At 39.8% G+C, this 13,422-nt stretch overlaps 2 long non-coding RNA genes and 1 other non-coding gene across 3 annotated transcripts; 1 reads left to right on the top strand and 2 right to left on the bottom strand.

Annotated features, from left to right (window-relative positions):
- The first annotated feature begins 4,362 nt into the window (after positions 1 to 4,362).
- LOC146937318 (small nucleolar RNA R71) lies at positions 4,363 to 4,469 on the top strand. Its single transcript, XR_015033660.1, has one exon. It is a non-coding gene; the product is annotated as a small nucleolar RNA R71 (small nucleolar RNA).
- A 303-nt stretch (positions 4,470 to 4,772) lies between these two features.
- Positions 4,773 to 7,041, bottom strand: LOC146937317 (uncharacterized). The gene is made up of 2 exons (XR_015030912.1): positions 6,789 to 7,041; positions 4,773 to 5,034 (listed from the first exon to the last, which is right to left on the bottom strand). It is a non-coding gene; the product is annotated as an uncharacterized LOC146937317 (long non-coding RNA).
- Positions 7,042 to 10,869: 3,828 nt separating this feature from the next.
- Positions 10,870 to 13,136, bottom strand: LOC146937316 (uncharacterized). Its single transcript, XR_015030911.1, has 2 exons — positions 12,884 to 13,136; positions 10,870 to 11,129 (listed from the first exon to the last, which is right to left on the bottom strand). It is a non-coding gene; the product is annotated as an uncharacterized LOC146937316 (long non-coding RNA).
- Between the last annotated feature and the right edge of the window lie 286 nt (positions 13,137 to 13,422).

Here is a 13,422-nt window from a genome sequence, read left to right as displayed (position 1 = left end):
ATCTCCGCGTAGGAAGTCTTTTTGGATGTAATTGTCCTTTCCCCCTAGCATTAATGAATTTGTTTCACTTTAAGTTCAAATTAAGGAGTCACCACCACAATTAGGAAGTTAGGATGTAATTGTCCTTTCCCCCATATGTTGGTGCCATTCTCCCGCCCCATTTAACATTAACAAATTAATAAGAATATAACAATTAAGAACAATTTGATCAATTTTCCCACACAAACTTATACTACTTTTACTCTTAAGACTTTAAAGGGTCTAAGTTAACACTAAAGATAGAACGTGTTCCTTAAAATACCTATTCATACATTTACTCAAGGATTGCAACCGGGTGCTTTTCTCATTGGAGATTTTCACAATAAAACATGACATGGGTATAGCAAGAACATAAGAAACACAAGAAACTAATTTCATGTACAAGAGGTAACCTTTAAGAAAAAGACAAAACAAAAATTTTCATGCCATTTTTTTACATTAAAAACAAGCTACTAGTCATGCCTTTTGCTATAAAAACAAAACAAAAGAATAAAGTTCAAGGGAGTTTGGGAACACTACGACTCTAGACACTTTATTAGGCCCCCCCCCCCACACTTAGGGGAAGCATTGTCCTCAATGATTCAAAGAAACAGAAATTAAAACGAAGAAGAAGAAGAAGAAGAAGGAGAAGAAAGAAGGAGATGAGTAGAAGAAGAACGAGAGAGATAGGAAGAAGAAGAAGAGAAGAGAGGAAGAGGAAAGCTCACATTTGTTTATTGAGGTCCGTAAGGAGGACCTTGAAGTTGGAGGTGTTGCATCATCCGACGGAGCATCTCATTATTTTCATCATTGACGTGGTTGCCCCTTTGAACTTCATTGCGAAGGCCGGAGATCTCAACACCTTGACTTTGTTGCTCGGTGCTCATCCTCTCGATTTCATTGTGAATCCATGTCCATCTTTGATTTTCATTAAGCTCACCGGTTTCATGGCCATGGTGCCCCTCTTCATGGTGCAAGTTAGCACCTTCTCCTTCATCATGGTGCAAGTTAGCACCTTCTCCCTCATCATCATCTTGCTCACCAAGAACCTGCACATCATTAACATACAACCAATTTTCTTCCACCTCGGTGGTAGTCCGAGATGGGTTAGGCAATAAAACCATGATTGGCACATTTAGCTTAAGTTGGTAATGGAGGGGTGGACGATGTTTGATGAAATTCATAGCAATAAGGGTCTCTATGTTAAGCCTATTGTTTCTCTCAATTGGTTTGATCCCCTCATCTTCACCCACTCCAAAACACCTAGCTATGTATGTAATGATGCCACCCACCACTATGTCTCCTCTACCAGCCGGTCTAGTACCGACAAAGTCTAGGTGATCAATCAAATAAAAACAAGTATTGACGGGGTGGTTGTAGAGCATTGCCCATAACATGAACAACTCATCGGTTCTAGTGTTTCCTAGCTCGATTCTACCCCAAATAGTGCAAGCCATTACCCTCTGAAGGTACCTAAGTACGGGGTTGTGAATGTTGCTAGCTTTGTTCGCCCTAGGGACGTATTTGTTAAGACCGGTGATTTGTTTCCAAAAGGCAACTGGGTCATAGTTAGCCGGTTTTAGACTAGGATCCCAATGATCATGAATATATCCTTCATTTGCAAAACCTAAGGCTTCACAAAAGTGCTGAAGTGACATGTCATAATCAATATTCATTAACCGGAAAACAACTCTATGGTTAGGGTTATCATAATCCAACTTATCTTTGGTAAAATCTATTGAGCTCAAGAATTCATAAGTGAAATTTTCATAACCCCGCATAGGTTTCAGCAAATCAGTCCATCCTAACTTTTCTATCAGCCTAGAAACATCATCAAAAAGCTCTAGCACATCCAAAGTATTGGGATCAGGATAACGAGAAGGATGCAAGTGTTTAGAGATGATATTTTTATACCTGTCCCTTTGCTTGTTGTTTTTGAACTGGATCCCATGATTCTTCACTTGTGCTTGCTTCTTTGGGGGAGGTCCTCCTTGAGAGCTTGCTGGTTCTTTACCACTTCTTCTTGAAGCCATTGTCCCTTGTTGGAATTGGTTTTGAAGTTTTAGGGTTTGGGAAGATTTTTGGTGGAAAGGATTGGTTTAGGGTTGGGGTTGATATTTAAGGAAGGTTTGTTGGTTTGGATGTGGAGATTGGTTAAGGTTTTGTGGTGTTTGGGTTAGGTTTTGAAAGATTGGGGTTTTGGTGAATTATGGGTTTGGATGGATGAAAGATGTTTTTGATTGGTGGTTTTTGTTTTGGATAAAGTTTGTTGTTGATTGGTGAAAGAATTGAGTGGTTTGGTGAAGAATTGAGGGATATATGAAGGTTTGAAGGTCATCATTACATAGAGAGAAGTTTGAAAGATGAAAGAGGGTTGTTGTTTGTGAATGAGGAAGAAGAAAGAAAAATTTGTGGATATATGGGGCAAGAACTCGGGCACGGCCGTGCCACCTATTGGCACGGGCCGTGCCATCTTTCTGACTTAAACCTTCAATTTTGCTTGAAAAATCTGGCACGACCGTGCCAGTCTTAGCACGGGCCGTGCCAACCTTCTGGTCCAGGGGGCTTCAAAAATTTTCATTTTCTTGAATCGTACTCGGACAATTACCTACAAAACAACCTAAAACAAAGAAAAACAAACAAAACAAAAGCAATTAAATGCATGGGTTGCCTCCCACGAAGCGCTCTTTTAATGTCATTAGCTTGACGGTTAGAAAGAGTCCTTAGAATGGATCAAAGATATCATATTGTGTAGATAACGCTATAAAACGTTCTTTCACAACATGATCGTTAAGCATGCAACAAGAGTAAAGAGCGGGACCCTTCATAACATTTTCCAACTCGTATCCTACCATTTGATCACTCACTTGAAAAACTATCCTACCAAGTTTAACATCAATGAGAGCTCCTGCAGTTGCGAGGAAAGGTCTACCTAGGATTATAGGGACGTCATCGTCCTCTTCAATGTCAACGACTACAAAATCAGTGGGGATGTATATCCCCTCTATCTTAACAGGTATGTCCTCGACAAATTCTACAAGTTTCATGGTAGAACGATCAGCTAACTTTAATTCCATTTCGGTAGGTTTCAACTCTCCTATCCCTATCCTTTTAAGAAGAGACAAAGGCAACAAACTAACACTAGCTCCTAAGTCACATAAGGCTTTGTTTATGGTTTCATTCCCAATTTCACACGGTATGGAAAAGCTACCTGGATCTCTAAGCTTAGGGGGTGCTTCTTGGATGATTGCACTAGTTTCCTTAGCCAAGGCTATTGTCTCATTATGCTCTATAGCCCTTTTCTTTGAAAAAATTACCTTTAAAAGCTTGGCATATAGAGGCATCCTAGACAAAGCTTCAGCAAAGGGAAGTTTAATGCAAATTTTCCTAAGTATGTTAACAAATTTTTCAAACTTACCCTCTAGTTTAAGCTTTTCAGGATTTAAGGGGGATGGAGTTTTGTTTTCTTCAAGTGGTTTTGCTTCTTCTATCACAACTTTATCACCTAAGGGCTTGACATTTTCTTTCCCAATGTTTTTAACCTTAGCAAAAGTTTCGCCTAACTTACTACCCCCAAAAGATATGACATTAACTTGGGCTTTGGGATTGGCTTCGGTTTGACCAGGAAAGACTCCCGGTGTTTGGGAAGAGGTAGCCACTTGTTGGGCTATTTGAGCGATTTGAGTTTCAAGCATTTTAGAGTGAGTAGCAATAGAATCAACCTTGGTATTGAGCTTGGAAAGAGAATCATTCAGAAATCCAGTTTGGTTTTTAAGTTCTTGAAGTTGTTTGTTTTGGTTGGCAATAGAATTTTCCAACAAAATTTCCAAATTGGATTTCTGAGTGAATCTTTGGTTGTTTCAATAACCGGGTAGTGCTACTTGTCCATAGGGATTTTGGTTTTTATAAAAATTTTGATTTTGTCTCATCCCTTGGTTGTATTGAGCATAATTCATTTGCTCAACACCGTTAATAGCACTACCCAGTTGGCAATCAACACCAGCATGACCAGTTATACCACATATTTCACAAGAAGGAGTAGAAGCAGAATTGATAGCACTAACATTGAGTTTTTCAAGTTTTTCAGTTAGTGTATCAATTTTAGCAGCAAGGTGGTCATAGTTAGAGACTTCGTGTATACCTGCCTCCCCTTTGGAGGGTGAAGAACTAGAGATGGCTCTCTCGTCGGTCCATTTGTAATGATTCTGAGCCATGTCTTCAATTAGGGCATACGCCTCCGTGTAGTTCTTGTTCATAAGTGCTCCACCTGCAGCTGCATCAACAGATATCTTAGTGGTATAAGACAAGCCATTATAAAAAGTGTGGACTATAAGCCACTTCTCTAGGCCATGGTGGGGACAAAGTCTTTGCATTTCTTTGAAACGCTCCCACGCATCATAGAGAGACTCCCCATCTTTTTGGTTGAACCGCGTGATTTGGTCTCTAAGTTTAGCGGTTTTAGATGGTGGAAAGAAACGGGCAAGGAATGCTTGCCTCATCTGATCCCATGAAGTAATGGAACCGACTTCGAGGGAATGGAACCAAGCGCTAGCTCTATCCCTTAAGGAAAAGGGAAAGAGATGAAGTCTTACAGCTTCTTGGTTCTCCTTCATGGTTCCGCTAATTCGTAGGAAAACAGAGATGTGAAGATTGGGATCCTCAGTGGGGGATCCCGAGAATTGGTTTTGCTGCACCAAGTTAAGTAGGGCAGGCTTAATTTCAAAATTGTCATCCTCAACCGTTGGGTACACAATAACTGTAACACCCATACCAGACGTATCTAGAAAGTCTGGCACATGCGTTAATATTAGTACTGGATACATTAAAATATACAACAATTAAAAACTTCGAATGAATAATATTTACATCAAGCTACGTCCGTATAAATAATAATACAACACAACTCATCCATACATAAAAATACATCCTTGATGTCCATATCGTCCTGCAGCTTTACGAACGAACCCTTGAAGTAATATTCATCCGGCTCCGAACATGCATAATCATCCTGCTTATCTGAAACAAATAAGGATTGGGATGAGACATAATGTCTCAGTGAGTTCCCCTAAATCCTAGGCTATAGGCAACCTCAAGGGGAAACCTACGGTCACCACGTGTCTACATTACAACCTGACGGTTGATTATACGTGTGTGGGGACATGCATACTTAGACGGTAGTGCATACTAGGGCCGTCATAGTCATATCTCACTTGTTATAGGCTTCACTTCCTATACGTGTCATGGCGGTCGAGGGGGAACCTAAAACCGCATTGCCAAGAATACACGCTAAGCATCGAGGCCTAAACATAACATAATCATGACACGATTCTAAACCGGACGATTAGGGGAATCCTAAGACCGTCATCGGTATCATATTCTTTACTTGTTCTATACACAACTTGAACTTATCTTATATCATCTCATGCCCTTATGCCTATCATATCGTACATGAATACATTCTTAAACATAATCATAACCATAGCTTGCATAAACGTATCTAAGTTCATTTATGTTAGCGTTGAACATACATTATTATCTTGGTTCATTTTACGGATAGTCCCGGGTGGAGTAACCCCGAAATCAATCCCATACATGACCGATGTACGTACATCGGACTCCCTCGGTGTCGTGCGGGTCCCTTGCGGCTTAAACCGTTCCCCTTAGGTCGAGAACCTCCCGTATCCCCCTGGCGTGGATAACAAGAGACACGAACACCTACGTCTTGTTACTCAGTGACATGCGGGTCCCTTACGGCTTGAATCGTTCTCATAAAGAGAACCCCTTGTATCCCCCTGATGTGGATATCAAGAGACATGTCACCTACACTTATTAGTCATAGTCTTGTCGTGCATAAGTTAAACATATACATACTTGAGTGTTTACCTCGGAACCTTAATCGAACCGATTAGTGGTAAACTCTTACTTGTTCATATTCATACCTAATCATGGTGGAGAGACTAACTAGTCAAACCACGGTTTACGTACTTGCTAAATCATACTAGCTCTTGTGCGAAGAGATTACACTTCGCGTCTTATCTTTCTAGGGATTCTTGCTAAACATACTAGTTCTCGACTAGCTAAGCCGAGGCTCTACATACATTCCCTTTCTTAGCTTACTACTACCCCATCATACTTAAGCTCTCTTGAGCCATCCTCGTGTTACATGCTAATATTGCCACGATTAATGATGCAAGGATCAATTGACGATGTGTGCAAATTTTCAATACTTTCTAAAGACCGAAAATGCCATAAACCCAAGTTACGAGCCGTTTATAAATTTCATGATTTGATAAAGCCAAACTTGTTCCAGTAGAAAGATAAGTAAAAACAGTGAAAGAACACTTCGAAACGATCGCTACGGACCCCCACGCGACTGCCCCCAAGCACCCGAGCGCAGAACAACGCGAACGTTGTCCTGTCTGGGGCGCCTGGCGCCAGAGGGAGGGCGCCTAGCGCTGGCTCCCTGACTTGTGGGCGCCTAGCGCCCTTGGTCAGGCGCAGCGCTGCGAATTCTGCGTTTTCGCGTGTTCCGGCCGCGGGTTTTCGCCATTTTCGACCCAAAACTCGTCCAATTCGACCCTGTAATGCACCAAATACATCCAACAACATATATAGACTTATTTAAACATAACTCATGGCAATTTCAACATATAATCACCTAGGATTGGCTTGGGGTACTAAAGTTCCATAAACGCTAACTAACATAAATCATGATTTTTCCTACAAGATTAATCAATCCCAAAGGTGGGTAATCTATCTATGGAACTCACCTATCAATAATCTTGAAGCATCAACAAGCTTTGATCCTTCTTGCCCAAGCTCAACCCTAACCCAAGAATCCTTGCTCAATCCTTTGTCTTTGCTAATTCTTGTACTTGAAGCTTCTATAATTCGTGTTTGGTTACCAATTGCATGATTTGAAAAGCCTTGGATGAATTAGAGAGGAGAGGGGGCGAAATTCTTAGAGAGAAGGGGGAGAGAAAGGTTTTCCAAAACCTAGAGAGAGAAAGACAAGTGAAGAATGAATATTTTGAGCCAAAATCACTTAAATACCCCTTTTGCGAGCAATTACCATTATGCCCTTGCCTTACGCGTGTTCGATTGACTCTGATACATAAGTCCATACTTTACTAATATCACTTAATAATATCCTCCATCGTACATAACATTCTTCACCATACTCGTTTTCTATGACTCTTAGTCCTCTGATACGTTTGTCAGATAAACTTTCCATTAGCAGACGAGCGGGATGTTACACTCTACCCCCCTTAAAGAAATTTCGTCCTCGAAATTTAGAGACCAACTACCAAACCCCATGACAAAAATCTTATCATCTATAGTCTGTATCAAACATCTTTCCATTCATACATATCCAGAGGGTTTAACGCATCATGTCCTCCTCTTGTTCTTAACCCACATGTAACTGAACATAACCTTCTTGATCTTAATATCACTCAAAATTAGGGTCTTCTTAACATATCATGACTCAGAGCTTACCTTGCTAGACATAAACTTATTGTCCCAGACTCGGATCTTACCCGCTTAACATAAACCATGCCTAATGGTATCTTGTCATAGACATGAACACTCAGGGTTTGCCTTTTAACTGGAATCCTACCAGAGCCCAGGTTTGCCCTGCAATGCTTACTTGTATTACTCATATAAACAATTCCACTTATCACTTATCCCTTCCGAGTCTTAGGAAATCTTTCGGTCTCATTGCATCTTATCACCCGTACTAAGGAATAACTCATATTGCTTGACATGAAAAAGTGATATCGATTAGCCACGTCATCTGACAATCTAATAGCCAACGTTGCGGTTCACATGCTCTTGAAACTTTCTAGAAATTCCACTTGTACTTACATCAACATTCTTGAAACATTTCCGTGTATCCTACCTGACATTGGCTTCATACAAACCTTGTCGTTTCCATAACATGTACATACTTTCAAGTGCCGCCTCTTGTTAAAGGATAACGATACGTGTTCTAAAATCTTCTTTAAAAGAATCTTTCTTAAATTTTGGTATTCGGGTTCTTGGAACGAATTTATACATAACTAAAAAGATTTCATCATTTCTAAAACTGATTATATAAAGGTGCCACAGAACCACCGGACGAGTTTCGATATTTTTGGAAAAGATTTTAACAATTCGCCCAAAACTTGTCCACGACAAGTTGGTCCTGAAGTTTGTACGTCGTAAGTGAGTCCACTTACAACGGACCTCATCAGTTTCAAAATGTATAATTCCATAAGTTTAAATAAAAACATCGTTCCCAAGTTCCATAATACCAATCTTAACTTTTAAAAGTTTTAAAATCATAACTTAACATGTCTTAACAAGTATCGTTTTCACTCAACAAGTATTGCATACGAGAGTATGATTCTCCTTGCATCAACTCGAGAGTTGCACCTCCTTTCATGATAACATACTTAACTTCGGAGATAAATTCTTTTCTTATTCAACCGATATACATACTTGCCATACCGCTTTCATATCCATAGGAAATCCTTGGACCTCTTAACATAAACTTATTTCTCTTCTTCGAAACACTAAACTTGATTCTCCGCATTATCTCATTCAGTTATCGCTCTTGATGCTTTGATTCTTTACCTAAGTCACAGAACGTAACCTTCTGATCCTTACATGTTTTCTATTATCATCATTTATGCATCTTGACTAATTATCATACGACAATTCTTGTCCTTTTCATCTTACCTAGATGACGACACATACTTAAACTTATACCTTAGCCAACAATGATTGAATAAGAATTCATCCTTATTTATCACATCGAGAACTCCTTGCATGTCTTATGATGCATTCTTGTTAAACTTGTGTTTCCAACCGAACATTCTTCACGAAGATTCAGACATACTAAAATTCCACGTTTCATGATTACCATTAACTTCCGTAGCGCTACTCTGATTCCCACTGGTTGGCTCAAACTAATACTCTAATCCGTTAGAGCAATTGAGACTTCAATTCATGCTTATCCCTTGATTATTTACTTCTTGAATTATTCTCAAAATCTTCCATGTTGTAACCAACCTCACAACCTTACACTTGTCTTGTGAATTCAAAACTCATGATGGTTTATCTTATGCTCATAATACTTGACTCGGGGGTTTACTTTCTTGCTGGTTGCACTTACCATACATATCATATCTGAACTTATTTTTGAGTAAACTCAATTTCCATTAACAACCCATCTAGCACTTGAACATAACTTTCTTGAACATCTAATCTTGTACCTTCGCATTCTCACGGATTATATTTTGCTTAATCATAACAATGCTTGCTCATTAATTTTTCCTTTTAAAGAAAACTTCGTAAACTAGCGCACAGGTCATTGACGTTGATAATTTTTCTACTTTATAAATATATTGAGTTTTGGCCCCAGCTGTTACTACAAAATCATAGAACGAGTTGATAACACATACGTGTCATCAATTCTAGATTCTAATGAATCTAGCTCGCTCTACGAGTGTCGTAGCAAACCGGTTCCTAGAAAAACCTCGTGAATTTCCAAAATGTCAACTTCAATCACCCATGCGCGTAAATCTTTCTAAAATTATTTAAACTTAATGATCCGACATCATATCGAGCCCTAGCATGTCCGTTAAGCAAAACATAAGTTCGAGAGATACGCCATAATTCCACATAATCTGAAAACTTTGTAATGTCTTATAACTTTGCACCAATTTAAATTTCTTGCTTCATACCTCATGCATACGCATTCACTTTATCCAGTCATATGCCGGAACTTTGTACTATTGATCTTGGCTCTTGACACATTAACCTCCAAAGCTACCTTAAACCGGATTGATTTCCGTTAATACTTGTCCATGCATTTTCTTCCTCAGAAATCATAGGATGTGATGTGCATTCGATACTTGATGTTATAAAGAGTGTTGGTTATATAAAAGATTGTGAAAACAACCCCCAATAGCTAATACTGACCCTAGAGACGAAATAACAGTTTTTGAAAAAAACTGAAAAATTCGATCCAGGTTCGCTATTAGCGAAATTTCCGCTATTGGCGTATTTTCTTCAACTCAGTTTTCCAAAAAGAAAAATTGTATTTCACATAAAAAAAATCTTATTTCTTCAAGTATCCCAATGCATATCATTCCTTCCAAACATCTTAAAACAATTCTATAACATTTGCATGGCAAGCATTAACATCATTCGGTTCCATTCAAGGCACATTAGAAACTGATATCTTGTCATCACGTTTTCCTAACATAAAATTTCCACATAAACCTTAACTTCATCTGCTAAGAACGGCTTACTTCATTACGTTGCTACTTATGCAACTTCCAACATTACATATAGTTAACTTCGTTCATATAATGCTATTTCTGAGAGCCTGCTGACTCCGCCAACATACGCCGACCTCTTACTACCTTGTAGCCCTGTTTGGACATTCTAGAATATCTTAAACCCGTTCCAACAACAACTCTTACCGAAACTTTCGGTCATGGTTAGATACACATATCCAACTTCTTCGCTTACGGGTACATGGAGTATCGTTATCATCTTACCTGACATTGTCGGAACGTTTCTTCTTAACATGCTTTACATTCCCAGAGGATTCACACTTCTACTTGATTAGTTCACCGGCCACCTTTTGGCACGATCAAACTACTTCATCATATACTTCATTCCTCCTGGGTCCTATTCAGCTCTCAGGCATCCATTCTAATCGTTGAATGCTAAATTGAGTTGATCAGGCTCAACTAACAACAATAATTAGAACTTTTACCCGGAACCCAATGGTCCCACTACCTTAGTTGTAATTTAATGACCCAAGGCACGGTCTGAATCGTCCTGCTCTGATACCAATTGTAACACCCATACCAGACGTATCTAGAAAGTCTGGCACATGCGTTAATATTAGTACTGGATACATTAAAATATACAACAATTAAAAACTTCGAATGAATAATATTTACATCAAGCTACGTCCGTATAAATAATAATACAACACAACTCATCCATACATAAAAATACATCCTTGATGTCCATATCGTCCTGCAGCTTTACGAACGAACCCTTGAAGTAATATTCATCCGGCTCCGAACATGCATAATCATCCTGCTTATCTGAAACAAATAAGGATTGGGATGAGACATAATGTCTCAGTGAGTTCCCCTAAATCCTAGGCTATAGGCAACCTCAAGGGGAAACCTACGGTCACCACGTGTCTACATTACAACCTGACGGTTGATTATACGTGTGTGGGGACATGCATACTTAGACGGTAGTGCATACTAGGGCCGTCATAGTCATATCTCACTTGTTATAGGCTTCACTTCCTATACGTGTCATGGCGGTCGAGGGGGAACCTAAAACCGCATTGCCAAGAATACACGCTAAGCATCGAGGCCTAAACATAACATAATCATGACACGATTCTAAACCGGACGATTAGGGGAATCCTAAGACCGTCATCGGTATCATATTCTTTACTTGTTCTATACACAACTTGAACTTATCTTATATCATCTCATGCCCTTATGCCTATCATATCGTACATGAATACATTCTTAAACATAATCATAACCATAGCTTGCATAAACGTATCTAAGTTCATTTATGTTAGCGTTGAACATACATTATTATCTTGGTTCATTTTACGGATAGTCCCGGGTGGAGTAACCCCGAAATCAATCCCATACATGACCGATGTACGTACATCGGACTCCCTCGGTGTCGTGCGGGTCCCTTGCGGCTTAAACCGTTCCCCTTAGGTCGAGAACCTCCCGTATCCCCCTGGCGTGGATAACAAGAGACACGAACACCTACGTCTTGTTACTCAGTGACATGCGGGTCCCTTACGGCTTGAATCGTTCTCATAAAGAGAACCCCTTGTATCCCCCTGATGTGGATATCAAGAGACATGTCACCTACACTTATTAGTCATAGTCTTGTCGTGCATAAGTTAAACATATACATACTTGAGTGTTTACCTCGGAACCTTAATCGAACCGATTAGTGGTAAACTCTTACTTGTTCATATTCATACCTAATCATGGTGGAGAGACTAACTAGTCAAACCACGGTTTACGTACTTGCTAAATCATACTAGCTCTTGTGCGAAGAGATTACACTTCGCGTCTTATCTTTCTAGGGATTCTTGCTAAACATACTAGTTCTCGACTAGCTAAGCCGAGGCTCTACATACATTCCCTTTCTTAGCTTACTACTACCCCATCATACTTAAGCTCTCTTGAGCCATCCTCGTGTTACATGCTAATATTGCCACGATTAATGATGCAAGGATCAATTGACGATGTGTGCAAATTTTCAATACTTTCTAAAGACCGAAAATGCCATAAACCCAAGTTACGAGCCGTTTATAAATTTCATGATTTGATAAAGCCAAACTTGTTCCAGTAGAAAGATAAGTAAAAACAGTGAAAGAACACTTCGAAACGATCGCTACAGACCCCCACGCGACTGCCCCCAAGCACCCGAGCGCAGAACAACGCGAACGTTGTCCTGTCTGGGGCGCCTGGCGCCAGAGGGAGGGCGCCTAGCGCTGGCTCCCTGACTTGTGGGCGCCTAGCGCCCTTGGTCAGGCGCAGCGCTGCGAATTCTGCGTTTTCGCGTGTTCCGGCCGCGGGTTTTCGCCATTTTCGACCCAAAACTCGTCCAATTCGACCCTGTAATGCACCAAATACATCCAACAACATATATAGACTTATTTAAACATAACTCATGGCAATTTCAACATATAATCACCTAGGATTGGCTTGGGGTACTAAAGTTCCATAAACACTAACTAACATAAATCATGATTTTTCCTACAAGATTAATCAATCCCAAAGGTGGGTAATCTATCTATGGAACTCACCTATCAATAATCTTGAAGCATCAACAAGCTTTGATCCTTCTTGCCCAAGCTCAACCCTAACCCAAGAATCCTTGCTCAATCCTTTGTCTTTGCTAATTCTTGTACTTGAAGCTTCTATAATTCGTGTTTGGTTACCAATTGCATGATTTGAAAAGCCTTGGATGAATTAGAGAGGAGAGGGGGCGAAATTCTTAGAGAGAAGGGGGAGAGAAAGGTTTTCCAAAACCTAGAGAGAGAAAGACAAGTGAAGAATGAATATTTTGAGCCAAAATCACTTAAATACCCCTTTTGCGAGCAATTACCATTATGCCCTTGCCTTACGCGTGTTCGATTGACTCTGATACATAAGTCCATACTTTACTAATATCACTTAATAATATCCTCCATCGTACATAACATTCTTCACCATACTCGTTTTCTATGACTCTTAGTCCTCTGATACGTTTGTCAGATAAACTTTCCATTAGCAGACGAGCGGGATGTTACAATAACAGCTTGTGGCTCAGCCGTAGACGGCGTTGCATACTCTTTGAGAGTGC

Source organism: Medicago sativa, chromosome 3 (assembly GCF_051527215.1).
Source record: "Medicago sativa cultivar Bolivia chromosome 3, Bolivia_mono, whole genome shotgun sequence".
In the NCBI taxonomy this organism is placed as follows: domain Eukaryota; kingdom Viridiplantae; phylum Streptophyta; class Magnoliopsida; order Fabales; family Fabaceae; genus Medicago; species Medicago sativa.
The sequence above is the reverse complement of the archived record's forward strand: the minus strand, read 5'-3'. Positions and strand labels throughout refer to the sequence as shown.